Here is a 22,501-nt window from a genome sequence, read left to right as displayed (position 1 = left end):
GCGTCTAACTAACGTGAACTGGAGTCCTTACACGTGGAAAGCTTTTGGAAATCGCCACTTATATATAAGTAAGTGTGAAATGTGAGGCTTTACATGCCTTATCGTACATGCCCTCGTGTCTTGTGATCTCGGCAAACGTGCGAGACTAATGGAATGCCTCTATTGTTCTCTGTTTCCTAGCTCACGTCAGAGGAGATATAGTCCTTTTCTTGATTGATGATACTTTCCGGCAGAGACCTTATAGATACTGGATTCCTTGGTAGGTATCACATTGTAAAAATGTTAGTAGTGATTGTTAAAATATGGTGATAATAAGGCCTAAGATATGAGTTAGAACTTGGCATAAATGGGACGGTGTGTTTTCCCTCTCCTGTGCTCCCTACATAAACAACCACCACCCCCTCATCCCTACCCTGTGTTCCACCACTCTGAATGCAAGACCCGATCTCCACATAGATCAAGCTCCTGTGCTTACAATTGATTATTTTCTGCCCCCTCCTTCTCTATCTTTCTTTTCCTTTTCTTTCACCATATTTATAGTCATTAAGCTCTGAAGTCCCTTGCTGTATGTAACAATTAGGTTGATTTTATATGTATAAAACTGAACCATTGTAGAATAAGATCGACTAGTGGGACGCCACCATTGTTATACTTTGACAGCCCTTGAAATTATGGACAATTGGCCCTCTGTTTGCATAAAACCCAATATGTGGGACATTAATCTATGAGATTGAAAAATTGAACAAGAGTAACAGTTATAATGCAGCCTAAAAAGCTATAACTGCCTATCTCTCTTTCTGTATGTCATTGTAATGTACAATGTGTTTATACTGTGTTTATACGGTTTTAAATTATTGGTTGTATGCGAATGTGTAATTAATGTTGTATATCTGTTGTAAATATGTACTTATGTATATATATATATATTTACTTGTTTGTCTAACAGCCCTGAAGAAGTCCTATGATAGGACGAAACGCGTCGGCTATATTGTCTCTTCTACGAAACGAAAAATTGGAATAAAGAAATTAAATTGAAGATCCTTGCCTTTGTTAAATATTGTTTGGAACCATACAACCAACTCTATATGAACTATTAATTAAGTGGTGCACCTGTGCTTTTTTTCTAAATTGTTAAATTCCTGAGGGAATGGGCAAGGTGACAGTGGGTGCCGTTCGGTGTGCACAATGACCCCGGTAAGAATAGAAGGGGTGCAAAATTTAGGAGTGATAGCAGGTTAGGTGCTGACAGTGAGAATGTTCCATTGTCTTCCTAAAACTCTGTTTGCATGTATGCCGCATTGTCAGTGTTAAAGGAAATAACGTCCTGAAAGGCTATGCTGTACTCAGTGAGCACCTTCACTACTGCTTGTGCTACCGTCCCATGGTTGCACGGTGAGAGGAACAATGTGTCCGCTAGGTGGGTGTGGATCTGACGGCCACCCTGCGCAGAGACCACTGCAAATAACACATTCAATACACAACGCCCTTCGACATCAGGTGTTTCCTCAAATATAACACTGATCATCTGATCTTGCAAGTGTTATTTCAGCTCGTTCTTTGCTACTATATATCGCTCTGGGAGATAACGTTCTTGAAGCTGATGACTTCCAGCGTATCGCTCCACCATTTCGTAGTCGCTCATGGAGAAACTTGCGCAACACAGGGTGGTTGGTTTTGCTCAGCGGAATGTTCAGCGCTGTGCAGACATTGACCCACTCACTTATAATTTCCTGGTTTGAGGCACCGGCAGTTGTATTCTTTGTGAAAAGTGAGTTCACAGAGACAGCTGCCGGAGGCAAGATGGCGACCGTGTAAGACGGTCGGGAGACGGCTCGCGTGAGGAGGAGTGTAGTTGTGAAATGACCCTGCTTTTCCCCTAACAGTAGCGGTGACTCGGATGCTGGGCGGTATCTGCGAGGGTCTCTGACACAGGGGCAAGAAGTGCTCGAGTAAGCGGCAATTGGCAAGAAATCGCGGCTGGTGTAATTGACGCGCATGAGACTTACGCGCTGTCAGCCGCTGCAGCGGCTGCTACAGGAGGTGTTCCAGCTGACGCGGCGGGTCAGAGGCGGAGCTGCTTCCAGATTGCAGGCGGAGGTAGCGGAGCTCACGGAGTCAATCTACAGAGTCGAAGCCCTGCGGAGCCGTTTCCAACATCGGCAATCCCAGCAGGGAAAGAAGTTTCGAGCCAAGAAGCGACTGAAACAGGATAATCACCTTCCAAAAGACGGGGAGAAGCGGAGAGTCAACAATCTGGAGGGCATTGGAGCTTCACAAGCGGAGACTGTGGAAACCGAGGATCTGTCTGGCGGTAAGGAGACATTTGGGCCAGAAGAGAGGCGGAGGGCGATTATGGCTCCAAAAATGAGTGCTAGCGCTAAAGCAGCAGCTAGAAGGAAAGCTGCAGCGGCGCTTGCAGAATCTATGGCTGACATTGATGGTACTAAGAGGAAGAGACAAGGCTCCCCTCAGACAAAAAAACTTACCCAGCAGAGCGCTAGCAAGGGGAATTTGGACAATCAGGGTACTGCTTCTATCTCAGACATTTTCCTGAAGGTGAATAAAAGTAAAGACACTAAAGATATAAAAGACCAGAAGGAGTCTGTCATACAGGCTCCCCCGGATAAGGATAATGGCAATGGCAATGAAGAGGTACCACCAAGCAATGTAACTGGTGATATAGCAGAGCAGTTGGATCATGTAGTATTGGTTGAGGAAAGGGACCTGCAAGAGGCAGATCAGCTGGGCGTTGTTAAATCTTCACAGCACGGTATGGAAGTGATCTTGCAGGATAACACAGGGGAAAGCAGTGGTAGCAAAAAAGAAGCTCAAAGTGATGCATTTTTTTCGGTATCAGAGGGTGGCGAATGGTCCGAGGAAGGAGACGATAGCTTGGAACAAGAAATCAGCGATATAGAGACTGGCAGTGACTCAGAACCTGAGGAAAATACACCACCAACTACAGTGGTGAAAACGGTGGTGAGAGCAAAAATACTTAACCAAAATGGAGAGCCACTGCTTCCGAATCCGCCCCTAGACAGCCCTGAGGGGGCCTCGGCACAAATGTCGCTCCTGGAGATTATCCATCAGGAGATACTGGCTCACAGAGAGGAAGCAAGGCAAGACAGTCGGAAATCCCAGGCGGCAGTGAGGAAAATACAAGGTGAGGTGAGAAAGCTGACAAAGGCATGTGTAAACCTGGGGGAGCGAGTGACCAATTTGGAGGAGAGAGTAGTATCCACTGAAGCGGACTCTGCTGCCGCAGTTAAGAAAGTAGACATGCAAGCAAAACAGTTTACCGACGTTCAGTGGAAACTGGAATCGTTAGAAAATAGGTCACGGCAAAACAACCTTCGTGTCCTCGGAATTCCCGAGGGGGCCGAGGGGACGGATATGAAAGCATTCATCGTCAGGCTCTTTGTGACCGCCTTTAAAGAGTTGAAAGATTGGGATTTTGAGAGGGAGATCCAGAGAGCACATCGCACCCCAGCAAACAACTATCAAAAAGCAAAAGAAGGAGCCAAGCCTAGAGCAATCCTGATCTTTCTGGGCAATTTCAATCTGAGACAAGCAATTTCTGAGATGGCAAGACCTGACAAAAAAAAACCAGTTGATGAATATACCTTTTTTGTTCGTCCGGACTTCTGCCATATTACAGTCGAGAGACGCTGGAGACTGCGGCAGATGATCAAACCCTTTCAAGACAAGGGTATGCAGGCCTACCTGATTAATCCCGCCCAGCTGAAAATAATACGGGATGGAAAAACATTTTATTTCTCGTCAGAGATCAAAGCTAAAGAGTTTTTGATGACGTAATTGGTGTACTAAAGAATGATCTGACGTTGACACAAATGGGAAAGGGAATTAAAAAGGGAGCAACGTAGCATCCGGGTAATTAAAAGAGTAGGGGGGTACCCCCCGTGTAATACTGATGTACCACTGAAGGAGCCCAAAGAGAAAATCTGGCGGATTCTAACTGGTAGTTAAACACATAGGGTGGAGTGGTTGGTATAAGGGTGGGGGAGTTCTGCTCTGAGAATGTAAATCCGGTGGAGGGTAAAGTAAGGGGCACAAAAAGTTACTTTTGCTGATGTTTCTCCTCACGCTGAGCTGTAACCATCACATGCACAGACCAGTGGTCTGAGCGCCTCAAATCAAGTGGGAGGGTTGAGGGCGAGCTCTATTCTGGAGCTTGATAGGGGGAGGGAAGAAGTGCAGTGGGAGGAGAGGGCTGGGGTGGGGGAGGGGGGGGAAAGGTGGGGGGAAAAAAATGTGAAAAACAGGAGTTGGAAAGGAATAGGCTGCAAGTTAATTTCAGGTATCTGGATAAGATTCAAGGTAGGAAAGGCAAATATCTAAAACATGTCAGACATTAGAATTTGTAGTATCAATACAGGGGGTTTAAACGATTGGAGGAAGAGGCAGAGACTGGCCCATCTAATTAGATTAAATAACATTGATATAGTATGCGTTCAGGAAACCCATATTCCCTGGAATAAAAGGAAGATTTTGGAAATGTATGGGTTTACCCTGATTGGTTGTTCCACCCAGTCATCAATGATAAGAGGAGTGGCAGTGTTAGCTAAAAACCATCTTGGTGGAGCGAAACGTATTAAAACAGATGGCTCAGGTAGATGGCTGCTGGTGGAAATGAATATTGGGTTCACATTATGCGTAATATATGGCCCAAATGAAGACGATTCTGTGGTGTTTGATAAGCTGGAAGAGGAATTGGCTAATTGGGATGCTCCGTTGATCGTATGTGGGGATATGAATATTTCTGCAGATTGGTGTCAGGGGAGCTTATATACAGGCCGGAAACGAAAGGTTAAAGCAGCAATAAGCTCCATGATACAGTCTTACGGCCTGGTAGACGTCTGGGGAGACAAGATGCCAGGGGATAGTGGCTATACATATTTCTCCCATCCAGTACAAAAATACTCTAAGCTAGATTACTTTTTCATCTCAATGGGAGAGATCGGGAAAGTAAACATTCAGAAATTACCAAGAATAATTTCTGATCATAATCCTCTGGTACTTACTTATAAAGCTCCCAGTGTATCAAGGAAAACCTCTAGATGGACTTTCGACAGGAAATTATTAAATGACGAAAGATTTTTAAATCACATGAAAATGTGGTCAAGAGAATTTTTTGATTTTAATAGATACAGTGCATCCAGAAATGGTGTCTGGGAATCGTATAAAGCGGCACTAAGAGGGGAGACGATCAGTTGCGCATCAAGAATCAGGAAGGAAGATAAGAGCAAGACAGATAATTTGATAGCAACCCTGGCTGAAATAGAGAGACATCATATTGAAGAAATAATAACTGGCAAAGATAGTAGTGAGACTACCAGAAATATGGCCAGGACCAAGGGTGATCTTTTAAAAATAATCACTCAGAAGGAGATCTGCGCATACCAAACACAAAGAGCAAGGCGTTATGAGACCGGGGAGCAGGCAGGCAGAGCATTAGCATTGCGTATAAGGCAAGATATGAATAGAAATAACATTAGTAAGCTAAGTTATAATGGGAGAGAATATAATGACCCGAACTCTATACTGCAGGTATTTCATGAATTTTACCAAAAACTATATGATCAGGATCCAGTGGCTGTATTTCCTATACAAGACCAATCGTTTGTAACACCCAGGGTGGAGGAGGAAGATAGAGATCGGCTGGAATTGGGTATAACAAAGGAGGAGATAGAAAACGCTTTGATTGAATTAGCATTAGGTTAAGCGGCAGGACCAGATGGGATCCCGATCGAGGTTTATAGGGCTCTGAGGGAGGAAATGTTGCCAATACTGGAAGATCTCTTTAATGGAGTCATATGTTCAGGTGTTATTCCAGATAGTTGGAAGCAAACTAATATTGTGGTATTCCACAAAAAGGGAAAACCGGAAGAAAACCCGGGCTCATATAGACCGATCTCCCTAATCAATACAGATGCGAAACTATATTCAAAAGTTTGGGCTAATAGATTAGGAGGGATTATAGGTAAATTGGTATCGCCCTGGCAACATGGGTTTGTTCCCGGACGGGGTACTACCGAACACACTGCAAGGGCTATCTCATTATTTGATGCCGCAAATATGACAGGGAGTGATATGGCTATGATTTTATTAGATGCCGAGAAGGCGTTTGACCGTGTTGTATGGGATTTTATGTGGGATGTGTTGGAGAAAAGAGGTTTCGGTGTAAATTGTAGGAAAGGCATTAAAGCCATGTACGCGGATCCAGTCGCCAGAATCACAGCTATGGGGCTTCAATCAGAGGAGGTAACAATCAAAAGAGGCACTCGCCAGGGCTGTCCCTGCTCACCTATACTATTTGCGCTATATATAGATCCTTTGATTAGGAAAATCCTGGCCTCAGATAGAATATCCCCTGTTATTTCGCATGGTCATACCACTAAGATACTAGCATATGCGGACGACCTGGCAATCGTTACTAACAATCCGGAAATAGCAATACAGGAATTAAATAATCTGGCTTATCAGTTCGGGGCATATTCAGGGTATAAACTTAATACGGAAAAAACCCTAATAATTGGAACAAAGAATACCCAGAAAAGAGATCAAAGATATGTTGATGCTGCTATTTATTTAGGAGTTAAAATTAATGCAGATGTGGGAAAGATAATCCAGGAAAATTATTTACCAGTGTTGGCTGCGATAGATAAAGAACTGAAGATAATTGATGTTTTACATTTATCTCTGATTGGGCGAGTCAATGTTCTTAAAATGACAATGTTCCCGAAACTGCTGTATTTATTTCGTGCTATCCCCTTATTAATTGAGGAACCTCTGATAAAAAGAATGGAATCAGTCTTCTCACAGTTTATCTGGCAATATGGTAAAGTAAGAAGATCGTTAGCCAAAATGTCACTACCTTTAGAGAGGGGAGGATTAACAGCCCCCAACCTCAGACTATACCATTGGGTCTGCTTAGCGTTACATATGAAACAATTATTATGCTGTAACATCCCGGTAGGTCAGTCTGGCTTATCAAGAATTCCCACAATTTACGAATTAGTAATTGGAGAAAAAGCCAAGGGGATTTTGATACGGGAAATAAATGCACAATTTTATAAGAAGAGTAAAAGCAAATTGATGCTAGATGTATGGGGAGTATGGAAACAATTGTTGAAATTTCTTAAGATCCCGAAGATTAATGGTAGTCTAGATCTCTGGGATTCAAACCCTTTTAAACATCTTGGACAGAATAGAAACAGCGCCCTTTGGAAAATACTGGGTATCCGATATCTGGGAGATGTAATGAGCAATGAGGAGTTGGTGGGGTTCGAGACTTTGCAACAAAAATATGATATTTCAGCAAATCACTGGATGTTGTATAATCAATTAGAACAAACAGGGACCGCACATACATATCCACTGTGTGTTTTCGGATGTGGTCCACCGCCACATTTCGCACACTGCAAAAAAGCACGCCACCATCAGCATGCATCACGGTGGTGTACTCTTTGGCCCAATCTGCGGCGGTTATAGGGGTAGGTAGGTGTGATTGGTGCTTCACGGCTTTCACAGGCTACAGAAACTTCTCCATCATGCTTTTGTTGTGGTGGCTTGTTTCTCCCTTGGAATCCAAAAGATCTTGGGGTTGTGGCGCAGTCCTGTAACTCACCTGCACATATATTCGTGTTACTAGATGTATTTCCGAGGGCAAAAAAGCATTGCAATTGTTGAATGGAAAGTTACAAAAATGTAGGGAAGCAATGATTAAAAATGCATGTAACTCGGAAGCAGCAGCAAATGGCAAAAAAACTGGACAACTTGTTGAGACAGATTCACGATGGGAAACCAGTAAACATAAAAAACATAAGGCAAGTGTTTCCCCAAAAATTACAACCCTGCTCCAAAGTGGCTGCAAAATAAAAAAATAACATGACAAAGGTTGCATGGGTGGAGAAAATGAAAAAAAGGGAAGGATGACCCACCTGAAGAAACAATTATGAAATCCACATGATCACACAGAATTCCATCACCAAACCATGCACAGCCCTCCCACCCATCGCAAGTAGGACTTCACAAATATGGTTGGCGACCTCAAGGTTCAGCGCTTTAGCATATGTAGAATTCCCGGATGTGTACCGAACCCAAAACTTACCTGTGCTGTGCAGCAGCAAGCATATATTCATTGCCAGATGGTGCAATGGCTCTTGAACCTGCAGATTCTTTCCTCTGAGACTCAACAATGTAGACTACAAAAGAAGGAAAAAGCATTAGAGCAGGCACGGATAGCCCTTCCCATGTCACCTGTCCAACAGCACTACCACTTACCCCACTAAGCCTCCTTAAAAAACACAGCCCGCCCATATGTCCCCTGGGTCCGCAAGCCCCAAAAGCAATGCCCCCAGGCCCCCCCCCCCACACTGGGCTTGTGGTGGGCCCACCAACAAACATTTTTGAAAGAAATATGGCAGCCGGGGCCCGCCACATGCCCTGTGTGCAGCGGGCTCCAAAAGGCCCACCAACAAACATTTTTGTAAAAAATATGGCAGTCGGGGCCCACCACGTGCTCCAAAAGGAATGTCTCCCAGGGCTTGCCACACACTAGGCACGCGGCAGGAACACCAACAAACATTAAAAAAAAAATATGGCAGCCGGGGCCTGCCGCATGCCCCTTGTGCTGCGGGCCCCAAAAGGAATGCCCCCCAGGGTCCGCCGCACACTGGGTACGCAGCAGGCCCACCAACAAACATTTTTTTAAAGAAATATGGAAGCCAGGTTCCGCCGTGTGCCCCGTCTGCGGCGGGCCCCAAAAGGAATGCCCCTCAGGGCCCGCCGCACACTGGAAGCGCGGCAGGCCCCAGCAAGAAACACATTAAAAAAAATATACAGCAGCTGGAGCCTGCCGCATGCCCCGTGTGCGGCGGGCCCCAAAAGTAATGCCCCCCCAGGGCCCGCCGCACACTGGGCACGTGGAGGGCCCACCAACAAAAAAAATTGAAAAAAAATATGGCAGCCGGGGCCTGGAGCATTCCCAGTGTGTGGCTGGCCCCAAAAGGAATGCCCCCCAGGGCCCGCCGCACACTGGGCAAGCGGCGGGCCCCAACAAGAAACACATAAAAAAAAAATTATGGCACCTGGGGCCCGCCGCACACTGGGCACACGGCGGGCCCCAACAAGAAACACATTTAAAAACAAATTATGGCAGCTGGGGCCCACCGCGTGCCCCGTGTGCGGCGGGCCCCAAAACAAATGCCCCCCAGGGCCCGCTGCACACTGGGCACGCTTCGGGCCCACCAACAAACATTTTCTTTTTTTATTTGGCAGCCAGGGCCTGCTGCATGCCCTGTGTGCAGCTGGCCCCAAAAGGAATGCCCCCCAAGGCCAGCCGCACACTGGGCACACGGCAGGCCCACCAACAAACATTTTTTAAAAAACAAATATGGCAGCCGGCCTCCCCTAGGGTGAACTCTTACTTGGTGTATGATGAGCCATTTGCCTGTTCGAATGCCTGTTGTCAGTTTAATTACTTGCATGCCAGTCGATTGAGAATAATATCCCCATTTCGCTCCAGGGAAATTTGCATTCCACTGTCCCACACCGGGCACACCGTTTCTGAGGTTTTAAGTAACGGGCCTGCTGCCCTATTGACTGTTGCTCAAGATGGAATTTGTATATATCACAGCCGGGTTTTAGCTCCTCTTGTTGTTTTTTTTCTCTTTTTGATTAGATCACTTAATTCCCTTGATTCATTCGGGAACGCTGTCTCTTCCTTTAAGACATGGGAGATGTACTTCTTGTTTTGATAGATCCTTGACTCACCTGGACCACCCTGACATTATATACTCGAGTAAGTGAGGTGATTCAGAGCCGAATATCTGTCTATTGGTGGCCTATTCATTAAGACCCTTTGGGCTGACAGACACCTTACTCTTGCAGGTGTAATCTCACTCTGCCCTTCATTTATTTGGGAGCTGCTGAGCCCTTCGACCCTCCACCATTGACTAGTGAGAGGTTCCCCTTTTTGCCACTCACGGTAATTGTATTGACCACACCTGCTTCATTGGATGTACTTCATTTATTTATTTTTGATTTTTTATTGTTAGTTTGGATGTGGCACACCACCCTTTGTCCTTCCTAGGTGCCCCGCCACCCCACTTCACTCACTTCTAGTCCTGAGGAAGACCCAGCGAGCAAGGTCTGGACGTACCTGCATACACACAGGGGTTGAAACGTCGACACTCCATATGTGCCAGTCCTTGTGGATTCTTGTACTACATGGAATGGCAATTCTGCACAGAGACTATGTACAATGATGAACATTTAATTGTTGGTGTTTTCCAGCATATGAATACTATATGCTTGAACGCTTGTCAGTGATATTTTTTTACCACCTTGACTTTATCTACCTCACCACCTCACCGAAATCACATCCCTCCTTTCCCATCCCCCACGCAAGGCACTTCAATGCTGATGTTTTTAGATAACAATGCTTTTTCTCCAATATCTGTTTGACAAATTGCTATTGAGTCCCAGTGTGATTAAACAACACTGGAACATTGATTTGTCTATGCTTTGATTTATGTGCTTGAATTTCACTGTACCTTTTTCCCTCTTGACACTATTGATGTTTAGAATACTGGGACCACCCCAACATATACTGCACTGGGCACACGGCAGGCACCAAACACAGCAAGCAGCAGCTTAGCTGGGCCATCGACGATCAGCAATCCGAGGATGCTCCACAGCATAGCAGCCAGGTGTGTCAGCCTCAGATGGTAAGAAAGAACAGCAGGGCAGGTGAGGAGTGTAGATAAAAATCACCTCACTTGCCTGCTGTGAGGACCCCTCCTCTATTGTCCCCATGGCAAGAGCTACTAGGCCAATAGAAGGGGGGGGGTCTGGATTTCTGTATTAATTTGCGTGTATTTCTTTGCAAATCGCGAAATCCCGATATCCTGGAGAGTTTGTCTGGGTGCAGCGCCTCTCCCCTTGAGATTGATGCTCACTAAGTGGACAAAAGCGGTCCCTACCCAGGTATCAAGTTCCTGGGAACAGCCCAGATCAACCTCCTGCCAGAGGAAGGTAACACATCCCCATATCCAAGGTCTTTATTCTAGCTCTGGAAGCAAGTTCACACCTCATTAAGGAGGCTATTCAGCTCCTGGGTGACAGTTTGAAACTCATGCAAATTGGCCTCTAGAGGATTAACTGTCTAACAGATACATAACCACTTGATTCCTGGGCTTACAGCTAAACAAATATACAATGGAAAAAGAGAGGATCAATTAGATTTTTTACCTATTAACAATTACATTATGAATTGACAATAGACAACATTTTTTCAAGCATTTTGTAAATTAGTTGTAAAATATCACACATATAAGGAACAGAGTCTGAGTTGTTACAGCTCATCACCTCGATAAACAATAACAAGTGCACAAATATCCAAAACAAATTCTATTTTAACTACACCTGGTGTTTCTTTTTTATTAATTAGCTCACCACCACTGATGTGAGCAGCTACATGAGCTTCCATGAAATTTGAAAATGTATCCTCTTTTTCAATTTAGTATTTCTCTAGAGAGTTTAGGCAGGGGAAAAGTAACTTTCTAAAAGTACCTTTTCAAAAAATGGTATTACAAATCTGACTTTATCATTGAATTGGACTTGTAAAACTATTTTCAAAGTCTTTGTATTTGTTTCCTAGGCAGGTGGTAACATGATTACATGTTGTAGTTTTGTTCCTTCTGGGCCCACATTGGTTGTCCCTTACTGTAGTATATTAGATGTTTTGGGCTGCCTCTGCTTTGCATAGCCATACATAACACATTTATGTTTTGTGACATTATTTTAGGAATATGCTGAATGTTGTGTTTGTTACTCAGTATTTCTTCTCCGGATTCTGTTTGCACATTCATCCAAGGTTACCTAGAATACATAAAAAAATGGTGTACTGTTTTCTTTATTTGATTCAGGACCAGCTCCTAATGTTAACACTGTAGCACAGCTGCAACTTTCCAGCACCGTTGTTTTATCATATAAACTGTGTCTTGTTGCCTTGGTGGCAGAGAGGAGAGTTTGGGCAGTAACTTCTGCCCTGAAACAAATGCACACCAAGCCTGGCATGCAGCCTTACGTAAAGTGAGTTTACACTCATAATGCCTACCATCTAACCACGTCCAACAGGTATGGGGTCTGTTGCTAATCCCAGAGATCACAAATATATCCTTTTTATGACATAGTGAGGATAGGCATAGACAGAGAGATAATTTGGCATTGTGGGATTGTTTTTGTATACAGCCTACTAGTAATGCTGATTACGTTGGTTAGCTGTATTTACCTACTTATTGCAGCACATTTTTTTTTAAATCCCCAAGTATTTAAAGCCAGTATCAGAAATTTGAATTGGGAATCTACGAGGCAGTGGGGGAAGCTCACCGGACAGAACATAGACACATGATTTAGTCCAATTAATAATGAGGCCCGAGTTCTTCCCGAAGGAGGTCAGAACATCAAAAAGCACATTAAGGGATTTCTGCGGGGATGTAAGATATAAAAGGATGTCATCAGCGTATAGCGAGATTTGGTCCTCAAAGTCGGGAGTCCACCTAATGTCTTTCATGGAAGGCTCCCAACGGAGCCACTCCGCCAGCGGCTCCAAAGCAAGGGCAAAAAGCAACGGGGACAGCGGGCAACCCTGCCGGGTGCCACGCCCAAGTGTAAAGACACCGGAGACCTTACCGTTAACAACCACCTGGGCGAGGGGCTTTTCATAAAGAAGCTTCACCCAGGCGATGAATGTCGGACCATACCCAAATTTGGAGAGAGCCGCCCAAAGATAAGGCCATTCTATAGTGTCAAAAGCCATAGTGGCGTCCAAGGAGGCCAAAATGGCCGGCTCAGTTAGGGTCCCAGCTCTCGCGAGAACTCCGTGAAGTCTCCAAAGATTAAGGGCGGTATTCCGGTGTGGAAAGAAAGCCGGATTGATCCGGATGGATCAAGTCGCTAATCACCGTAATCAACCGATTAGCTAGCAATTTCGCCAGTATCTTAGGTTCGGCATTAAGTAGTGAAATAGGCCGATACGAGGCGCAGCGATCGCGCGGCTTACCCTCCTTGTGAATTACAACGATGGTAGCTAGTCGCTGATCAACGGGGAGAGAACCTGATTCGAAAGCTTTAAGGAACATATTCCTTAAATAGGGCGCCATTTTATCGGGTTGTAGCTTATATAGTTCAATAGGCAAACCATTAGGACCCAGTGCCTTGCCGGAGCGAAGGGAACGTATGGCAACAGCGACTTCATCTATAGTAAAAGGCGCATCCAATAGGGCTCTATCATCATCAGAGAGGCGAGGCAATGCTATGTCTCGCAACAACAATTGGGAATCCTCCTCATCCCTATCACTGACCGAGGCGTATACAGTTTGGAAATGGTCAGCAAAGCACTCGACAATACCAGCTCGGTCAGTAACACACACACCATCAGGCCTTTCAATCACAGGAACAACACGATTCACTCTCTCTTTCTTGTCCAGCCACGCAATCAGTTTACCGGCCTTGTCGCCCAAGTCATACATCCTACCCTGTTGCTCTCTATTCATCGCTTTCGCCGCGTCAGTCACGAGGGCCCTATATTCAGCTTGTTTCAAACTGAGGGAATGCAATTGAGAACGAGTAACAGCAACTTCAAGAGCATTTTCAAGCACAGTTATTTCAGTTTCTATGCGTACAAGTTCCTCACATTTAGCCTTCTTGGAAGCAGCAATCAAAGACAGTGAATGTCCATGAATAACAGTCTAGAAGGCCTCCCACAGTGAGACAGAGGAAGAAACAGACCCCACATTTTCATCGAAGTAATGGTCAATGGATTTCAGCAGTGCAGAGCGGGTTTTAGGATTGCGAAGATACCAGGGGTTTATAGGAGCCACTCTACCCTCGCCCCCCGCCCCAGCCGCGACACAAAGCCACAGGGGGGAGTGATCAGAAATGCCCCTCGGGAGCTGACGAATCTCTTTGATAGAGGATAATTGCGCTGCTGGCATTAAGAAATAATCTAGCCTGGAGAGATTACCATGGGCCCCCGAGTGAAAGGTATATTGTAGCTGCGTAGGGTGCATCAACCTCCAACTATCTATAAGGCCAAAAGTGTCCAGCAGGTATGCCAGCCACAATTGAGATTTAGCCAAATCCCTAGGGGGGTGGCGATCCAAAGTGCCGGAGACCACGGAGTTGAAATCACCACCCAGGATCAGAAGACCCTCTGGAAGACCCAATAGGAGCCGCCCAAGGTCAGCAAAAGTAGACGCCTGCAGGCCCGGAGGGACGTACAGTGTGAGTATGGAAAGCGTCTTGCCCTCCCATCTACCGGTGAGCGCAGCATAGCGCCCCCTGTCATCGAGTATTACATCATCAATTTCAAAGGGGAGGGAGGACCGAATGAAAATACCCACTCCTCTGGAGCCGGAAGTAAATCCAGAGTGAGCGACCAGTCGGTATCTAGGTCTATTCATAGCTTGGCATGCATTACCAATTAAATGCGTTTCTTGCAAAAGAACAATATCGGGGGAATGGCGTCTAAGAAACTGCAGCACAACCCCACGTTTTATCCTGTCTCCCAAACCATTGACATTCCAGGACAGCAGTCTCAACTCACTACCCCCCATCCCCGTAGAAGAGACAGAGCACACCCCTCACAGGACTCAACGAGTGGAATGGACGAAAAACAATACAGTGCCTTGTGAACAAAAAAGGGGACATACGAACACCACCCCACCACCCCCCAACTTGAACCCGTTACAACACCCCCCACCCTGCACCCCTGCGTATGACTCAGAAGCCACCCCAACTTGCAGTGTGCCTGTCGCCCAATCAATAAACTAATCTACACAAAGAAACCCAGGAGGAGGAAGAGACCCCGTACACCCCCGCCACCCTCGGGCCAATCCAGAATAGAACAAAAGAACAATTATTCAAACTCAGCTGACAAATAGGCGGAAAGTTCAGAAGTCGGGAACCATAGTGTCACTCCTGCTCCGGCGAGCCACCGTCGGCTCGACCGGGGTGCTCAGTTCGATCACCTCTTTTTGGCAGGGAATCAAGCCAGTCACTGACATTGTCCGGACGATCAAAGAAAAACGTTCGTTCCTCATATTCGATTCGTAGTCTGGCTGGAAACAACATGGCGTATTTAAGGTCCAAATCGCGCAGTCTTCGCTTCACTCCCCTAGACCCCATTCTCTGCCGCTGAACCAGTGGAGTAAAATCGGGATAAAAGTTCACAGTGGTGTTGTCGAATTTCACAGGGCCGCACTCACGGGAAGCCCGAAGGATAGCGTCTCTGTCCCGAAAATGGAAGAGTGTGGCAATAATGGGTCTCGGGGGCACCCGGTTTCGGCTTCCCACCCGGAAATCGGTAGGCCCGTTCAACAGCAAAGAATTTACTGAGGCCGGCGGGGGCAAGGTGATTCAGGACCAGGTCTTCCACCAAGGTGTCTGTGGCGGCGTCTTCGGGATTTTCCGGAACACCTATAATACGTACATTATTACGCTGGGCCCTATTTTCAAACTCCTCAAGCCGACGGGTCACCAAGTCTTGTGACGAACGCAAGTGACCGATCTCAGTCTGTAACTCCGTGACATCAGTCGTCAGGCTGGAGGTCTTCAGATCCAGCGCCTTGACTCTTTCATTGGTCTTTGCCAGGTCCGCTCTAATCAGCGTGACATCGACAGTCACCGTGTCGATCTTAGAGGCGAGGGCCTCGTACTGCTGTCCCATGGAGGCCTTCATCCTGGAGATGGCACTCATGACGTCTTGAAGCGATACCTCTGTGGGCGCAGCAAGGTCCACCGTGGGGTCTTCAGGCGTGCGGCCAGTGCCGCTGAGGGATCCCTTAGGATCGGTGTAGCGATCCATCACATTGGATTGAGTTAGTTCCCCACGGAGAGGCGTTTTTGTCTTGCGCTTCTCAGTGTACGGTTTGGTGGCCATCTTGAAGACAGAGCCCCGGAGGGGCCCTCGAGACCTGGTGAAAATGGCCGATCACGATGAGGCTAAAAGTACACGAAATGGGGCCAAAGGAGAGAAAATGCCAATAGGGTTGGAGGCCAGACCCTCACGGAAGAAGGCACACAGCAGTAGAGCGAAGTCAGCCAGATCCGGAGTAGATAAAAAAGAATGCCAGTCAATCAGAGCCCGGAGTGGGAAAGTGAAACTGAAAGTTGATGTGAGGCCGCCTGGGGAAAGACCACTCTGGCCGTTGTTGTTCCACTACTCCCCGGTCTGAAGATCAGCAGAGCCCCCGGCCCTGTCCCGGGGCAGGCCGTAAAAGCACGAGCCGATGTAAAAGTGGCTCCCGACGTCCGATTTCAATTTTGAAAGGAATATTAGGGTCAGCCAAGGATCGCCTTCAAAAGCCCATCTTCAGAAGCAGGATATTAGCAGGATATTTGCGAAGGGCGGCGCGGGTCTCGGGAGCTCTGTGCTCACGCGACCATCATAGATGCCTGCGAAGCTCCTCCTCCTATTGCAGCATATTTGCTTCATAATAGACAATCATAGTTTCAATAAACGTATTGTAACCTTCCATCGTGTCATTCCTTTGTTTACTAAGGGCATGAGAGACAAAAGGTGATGATCTGTTTCCACAGTTTTCCTGGGGAAAAAAATCACCTGCTACTCTGGGAAGGTTAGGAGTTCAGGTGAGGCACTGTGATCTAGCCAGGATTTGCATGAAGTAAACAGTGGTTCTGCCACAACACACTTTATCAAGCAAAACAACTTCAAAGTTTACTATCCATTTTTGCCACTGGGATATCACCAAATGTTTCTGTTAGAACTGTCTAAACACATGCTATGGACAAATAGCACAAATTAATTGTGTCATTCAGTAATTTATTTAATCAAAAAAGGCAAGATTGTTCATTAAAAATGGGTCATACACACAATAATATCAAGTTAAAGGGTGTGGGACAAAGTGAACAATGTGTGTAATGTACATACATCAAAACAATTGCATTGGATACATATAAAAATGAAAATAACACTCAGGTACAGAGTATGAAACAGATATATATTCTCACTGGGACCTAGAATTTTCTTTTGTCACAGTGAAATTGTATGCTTCTAAGTATGCATCGACGTTTGGACCCTTGTGAATCAGTGCTAATTATTAAGCATCAAACGTGGGTCTTCTTTAGGAAAAGGCAAGGTAAGTTGTGTGTAGCCTCCTCTTTGTGGTTCCCAAAGGAATCCAAAATATGGACAATTCAAGGAGCTCTAGCGTCGCTCCCATCAATCTTGGAATGGCTCGCGATGATTAGTTTGATTATCGATGGTTACTTGCATAATGCGCCCTCTCAGGTATTTTAAAAAATACAGGGTTTGGGAATTCCACTTTAATCAAATTGTTTGAGAAATCATGGGGTCAAACCGGTATCTCCACTTCATCAAGTTTCAGTGATCATACGTGGGCGTATCATTTCTCAATTACCATACACAAGTCTGGGAATCTAGTCTTGTGGCCTCTCTTCAGGCTAACAATCCGCTTCGCCGTCGGGCGTTAATACTTGCCCAGTCAAGAATCCAGACACATGAGGGTCCCGGTAATAATTCCTCTAGGCTCTCAGAATGGCTCGCTCTCAGCATCGCCTCAAATGCGTCCGCTCCTATTGAGGGATCGCATGAAACTGTGGGATTCAGTAGTTGATGCTTGCCTGGCATCCTCGCTGCTGGCTGCCAGGATTTGGGCAGACCGATACTAATGTTGTAGAGAGACTCAGTCTCTAAACTCAGACTTCCTGTCATCCCAAGGCAAAATTCTACTTTACCAGCAGAATCCCTGTGACAATTTAACATTTTATCCCAACGCTTTCTTAGGAACAGCTTACCCTGCTACACTGAAAATAGCTTTTAGGGCTTTGTCACTGTAACAGCATATTCAATATTAAAATTGTACATGTCCTACTTTTAAACACCATGCTCCCTGCCTTATTTAAACGGAGGGTTTTGGCATGTAAAGAAGGGTTGTCTTTGCAGGTCACATTTGCAGTTTATAACTGCACAGACAGGCTACTTTGGTAGGCCATAAGTAAGAAAAAAGGGAGGTCTCCTTCAAAATCCTATGGGGGACGAGGAGTAATGCAGGAAAAAAAGTACAAAGGTCCCTAGAAAACCCATAAATTGGGAAAAGCCTGCTACAAGTTAATGCTGAGGGGATACATCACTACCCTTTAAATGCCATCACCACACGTATAATAAATCACAATAGTAGAGGAAAATAGTCATCACAAAACAATCATAAAAAAACACTTTAGAATGATGTATAGAAAATTGTACAATTTATTCAATCAGTTATACATTCATAAAAAGTTATTGGTGCCATAGAAAACAGTTAAAAATGTGCGAATGCATACGGAGAATACACTTAAAAAGTTATACACAAAGTTGTGACGCAGCGTTTCGGTGTTATGATGCGACCTTCATCAGGACAAAATTCTTATAAGGGGAATGGATCAATCCTTGTTATATAATTCAAGGATTCTTCATTGATATTTTCAGTCACCTTCTTATAGAGTGGTGTAGTGTCTCTGGATAATTGAGAGCTTCTTAAAATCTCGGTATGTTTTATTCGTTCGTTCCAAACTTCACTACAGCTTTGATTGCTGATGATTACAAATACCTTCTCAATTGGTAATTTGATTATTAATTCGTTAGGTCCTTATCCGTAAGGAACAGCCTTTAGTCAAGGGAGCCACCGTTTATTATGATGATAGTCGGGATATCCCACTGATATGGGAGTCAGACCAAAATAAGCAGCGGTTCACTAGGCGCTACAGTACTTTTGCTGTTGATACACCGCTTAGTTTAATTGTTGCAACCTTCTTTGCTTTCTCCCAGAACTGATTTAATTATTTATCGAGCTCTTCAATTTGTATGCCGGCCTCCCTGCTCGGCTTGTGTCTCTGTCCCTGTCTCTGTCCTTCGAGGACAGAGACACAAGCGGAGCAGGGAGGCCGGCATACAAATTGAAGAGTTCGATAAATAATTAAATCAGTTCTGGGAGAAAGCAAAGAAGGTTGCGACAATTAAACTAAGCGGTGTATCAACAACAAAAGTACCTTAGCGCCTAGTGAACCGCTGCTTATTTTGGTCTGACTCCCATATCAGTGGGATATCCCGACTATCATCATAATAAACGGTGGCTCCCTTGACTCTCAAAGGCTGTTCCTTACGGATAAGGACCTAACAAATTAATAATCAAATTACCAATTGAGAAGGTATTTGTAATCATCAGCAATCAAAGCTGTAGTGAAGTTTGGAACGAACGAATAAAACATACCGAGATTTTAAGAAGCTCTCAATTATCCAGAGACACTACACCACTCTATAAGAAGGTGACTGAAAATATCAACGAAGAATCCTTGAATTATATAACAAGGATTGATCCATTCCCCTTATAAGAATGTTGTCCTGATGAAGGTCGCATCATAACACCGAAACGCTGCGTCACAACTTTGTGTATAACTTTTTGTGTATAACTTTTTAAGTGTATTCTCCGTGTGCATTCGCACATTTTTAACTGTTTTCTATGGCACCAATAAGTTTTTATGAATGTATAACTGATTGAATAAATTGTACAATTTTCTATACATCATTCTAAAGTGTTTTTTTATGATTGTTTTGTGCTGACTATTTTCCTCTACTATTGTGATTTATTATACGTGTGGTGATGGCATTTAAAGGGTAGTGATGTATCCCCCCAGCATTAACTTGTAGCAGGCTTTTCCCAATTTATGGGTTTTCTAGGGACCTTTGTACTTTTTTTCCTACTTTGGTAGGTCTACAGTCATGTTTGCATTATCACTATTGTGGGTGGCACAATAGTTGTAGTTGTCCACTTGTGACATTTAACTTACAGTTCTGTGAACACGCTTTCCCATATACTAGGAGCTTATAAGTAAGTAAAGTATGCCTTTTAGATGTATAACTATTCAACATGTCTTTAATGGTTGGAGCACATACTTTGAGCATTCAACTGCAGTGTTGCAGAACGCAGAATCCAAAAACCAGGAATATAATTCTGCAAAAAGTTGGCATGACCACACAAAAAGGGGCATATTCCTACACCTCCTATCTAGCATAAACATATTGCACCATATATGCATGTGCTTGCATGCATTTTAACCAAGGACAGGACAACTTTGCTACCAGGCTATACTAGTGGCAGCAGAGAACTTTTACACATTGCTATGATAAACTAGACCTTGCATGTGATACCTTCATTAAAGTTTGTGAAACAAATGATGGAGATTTTTTGTCATTAAAAAAGAAAGTTTGAAAAGATCAGTTTGCGTAAAAAACACCTACTTTCGGTGTTATAAATCGAAACATGTTCAACAATATAATGTGCGGCTTCACATTAACCATAACAATATTAATTAAAATAAAAACATTTGGGCCATGTTATTTCCTCACTCACAGACAGGTTTAAATCGTTGAATGTGTTTTAATGTGTTTTAATGCAAAATAAGTAGCTGGGCCTACGTTATTTTTCAGGCACCTGCAGCTCACATTACTCACTTGCCTGACAGTCCTGCCAGTTCAGTCTACCTTTTAATTATCACACTGATACAAGTGTTACTTTTGGATATCTTTCAAGTCACCTCAAGCTACAAGGAGAGACAAGGGACTCTACTTTAATTATGGCTTGTAAGATAATGTAAACAATCTGTTGATCTTAAAAAAGGACAGAGAAAACCACCATGTAGTAGACTGTGAGAAGTAAGTGCCGCTGTTTAGAAACAGGTGCTGAGCACCAGTAAATACAGACACAAATTCAGCTCTCGTCTGAAGGAAATTGTTAATTTATGTATTCGTGAGGTCTCTGATTAAACAGATTTTCAATATGGTCAAAACAAAATACACAAGCAGAGATGCACATTGCAAACTGAATGCCTTTTTTTATTTCACAAAAATTGACTAAAGTACACCAGGAAAACTGTTTCACATTTCCAACTGCAATACGAGAAATGCCATTTGACATCTCCCTTCGTCTCCTGTTTCCTCAAGCAGAAATCTATGTAGCATAGATTTGAGCCCTAGGAAATGGAGCCTGATGTGCAAATACCCATATTTTTTCTATTTATTTCCTCTGTATGAAAACATTTTCCCTATAGGGAAAGCCCTTCCCCTCGATCTTCACGAAATCTGAGGGTGAACTCTCTCCTCGGTACATCCTGGAATGGGAAATACACCAGCTCTTAGTTTGAGTACATTTTTGACCATTTCCAGGGTGGGAAGAGGTTGTATCGAAACTTGTCGACGCCCACAAAAGTATTTGCTTGTTGGTGTTCAGAAATTTTCAAGGCAAACAGTGCTTGGTATTACCCACTTCCTACAACTTCATGAATTTACTACAATCATGCTGGAGAAATTCACAATAATATATCCTTCCCGAAATCCTTTTATGAATTCCGGGTAGGGGCAAATTGAGGTACTATTGGCAGTAAACGTGTGCTTACCCCCAAAAATGCATTTGTGAATTGGCCAAATAAATTTTCAAAATTCCTCTGAAAGCCATGCCTTTATTGAAGCTCAAAGCAAACACAAGACGAGGATGAACAGAGCGCTGAAACTTTTCAGACAATCACCCCCAGTCACGATCTGGGTTGAGTCTATTATCGTTCTTTAGCTCACTTCGTCACCCCAGTTTTGACCCAGCCATATGCAAATCAGTCTTGACCCTGTTCCTCATGGGAACAGTCTAGTCCGAACTGCCAAGCCAAGTGAAGTTCAAAGCATGCATGTATCCTAGTGAAACATTTTTTTCTCAAAAAACATATTTGAAATGTCACCTGACCACTAAGCTGCTCTCTTGTTACATGCACCCATGTCCAATGTTCCACATTTGCCTATATTATTATTTTAAAGTGCGTGTTTTAATACGCTAGAGAGGAAAACCATGCTGAAAAACAACACAATATGTTCTCTGTGCAGCTTACATTCCCAAATGTTCTTTCTCTGCAAGTCATGCTGCGGCACGTGGCAGTTCATTAAGTATTACAAGAGCACTCTTGTTCACAGGTATTTACAATCCCAACTGCCTCCTCTGACATCCGCAATATCTGCTTGTTGAGGCAATTATGTTTGCATTATTGCACATTTTGATTCATGTTAAGGAGATGAAAAGAACACATTACATTAAGGAGATGTACTGGTTTTAAATCCTCCTTGAGCACAGAGTGCTGGGATTTATCGCCTTATCCACAGTGTCAAGCTAACGCCAAGCCCATGCACTTGTGCTCAGCTTCCCTTTCCTATTCCAGTAATGCTGTCTAGCTACTCATAAAAAGGCCCAGCCCTGACAGATGGAAGGCAGTTAGGGGCATCTTTCATCCACAATATAATTAGATTTTTTGAATCAGTCTACCTTGACAGAGCAGATTTAGATGGAATTGATTTGTGATTATGATACAAGCCTAACCATAAACACATATGGTTTTTCGGTGGAAAATACATTCTGTA

The sequence above is a fragment of the Lissotriton helveticus genome, chromosome 4_1, assembly GCF_964261635.1.
Source record: "Lissotriton helveticus chromosome 4_1, aLisHel1.1, whole genome shotgun sequence".
NCBI classification, from domain to species: Eukaryota; Metazoa; Chordata; class Amphibia; order Caudata; family Salamandridae; genus Lissotriton; species Lissotriton helveticus.
The sequence above is the reverse complement of the archived record's forward strand: the minus strand, read 5'-3'. Positions refer to the sequence as shown.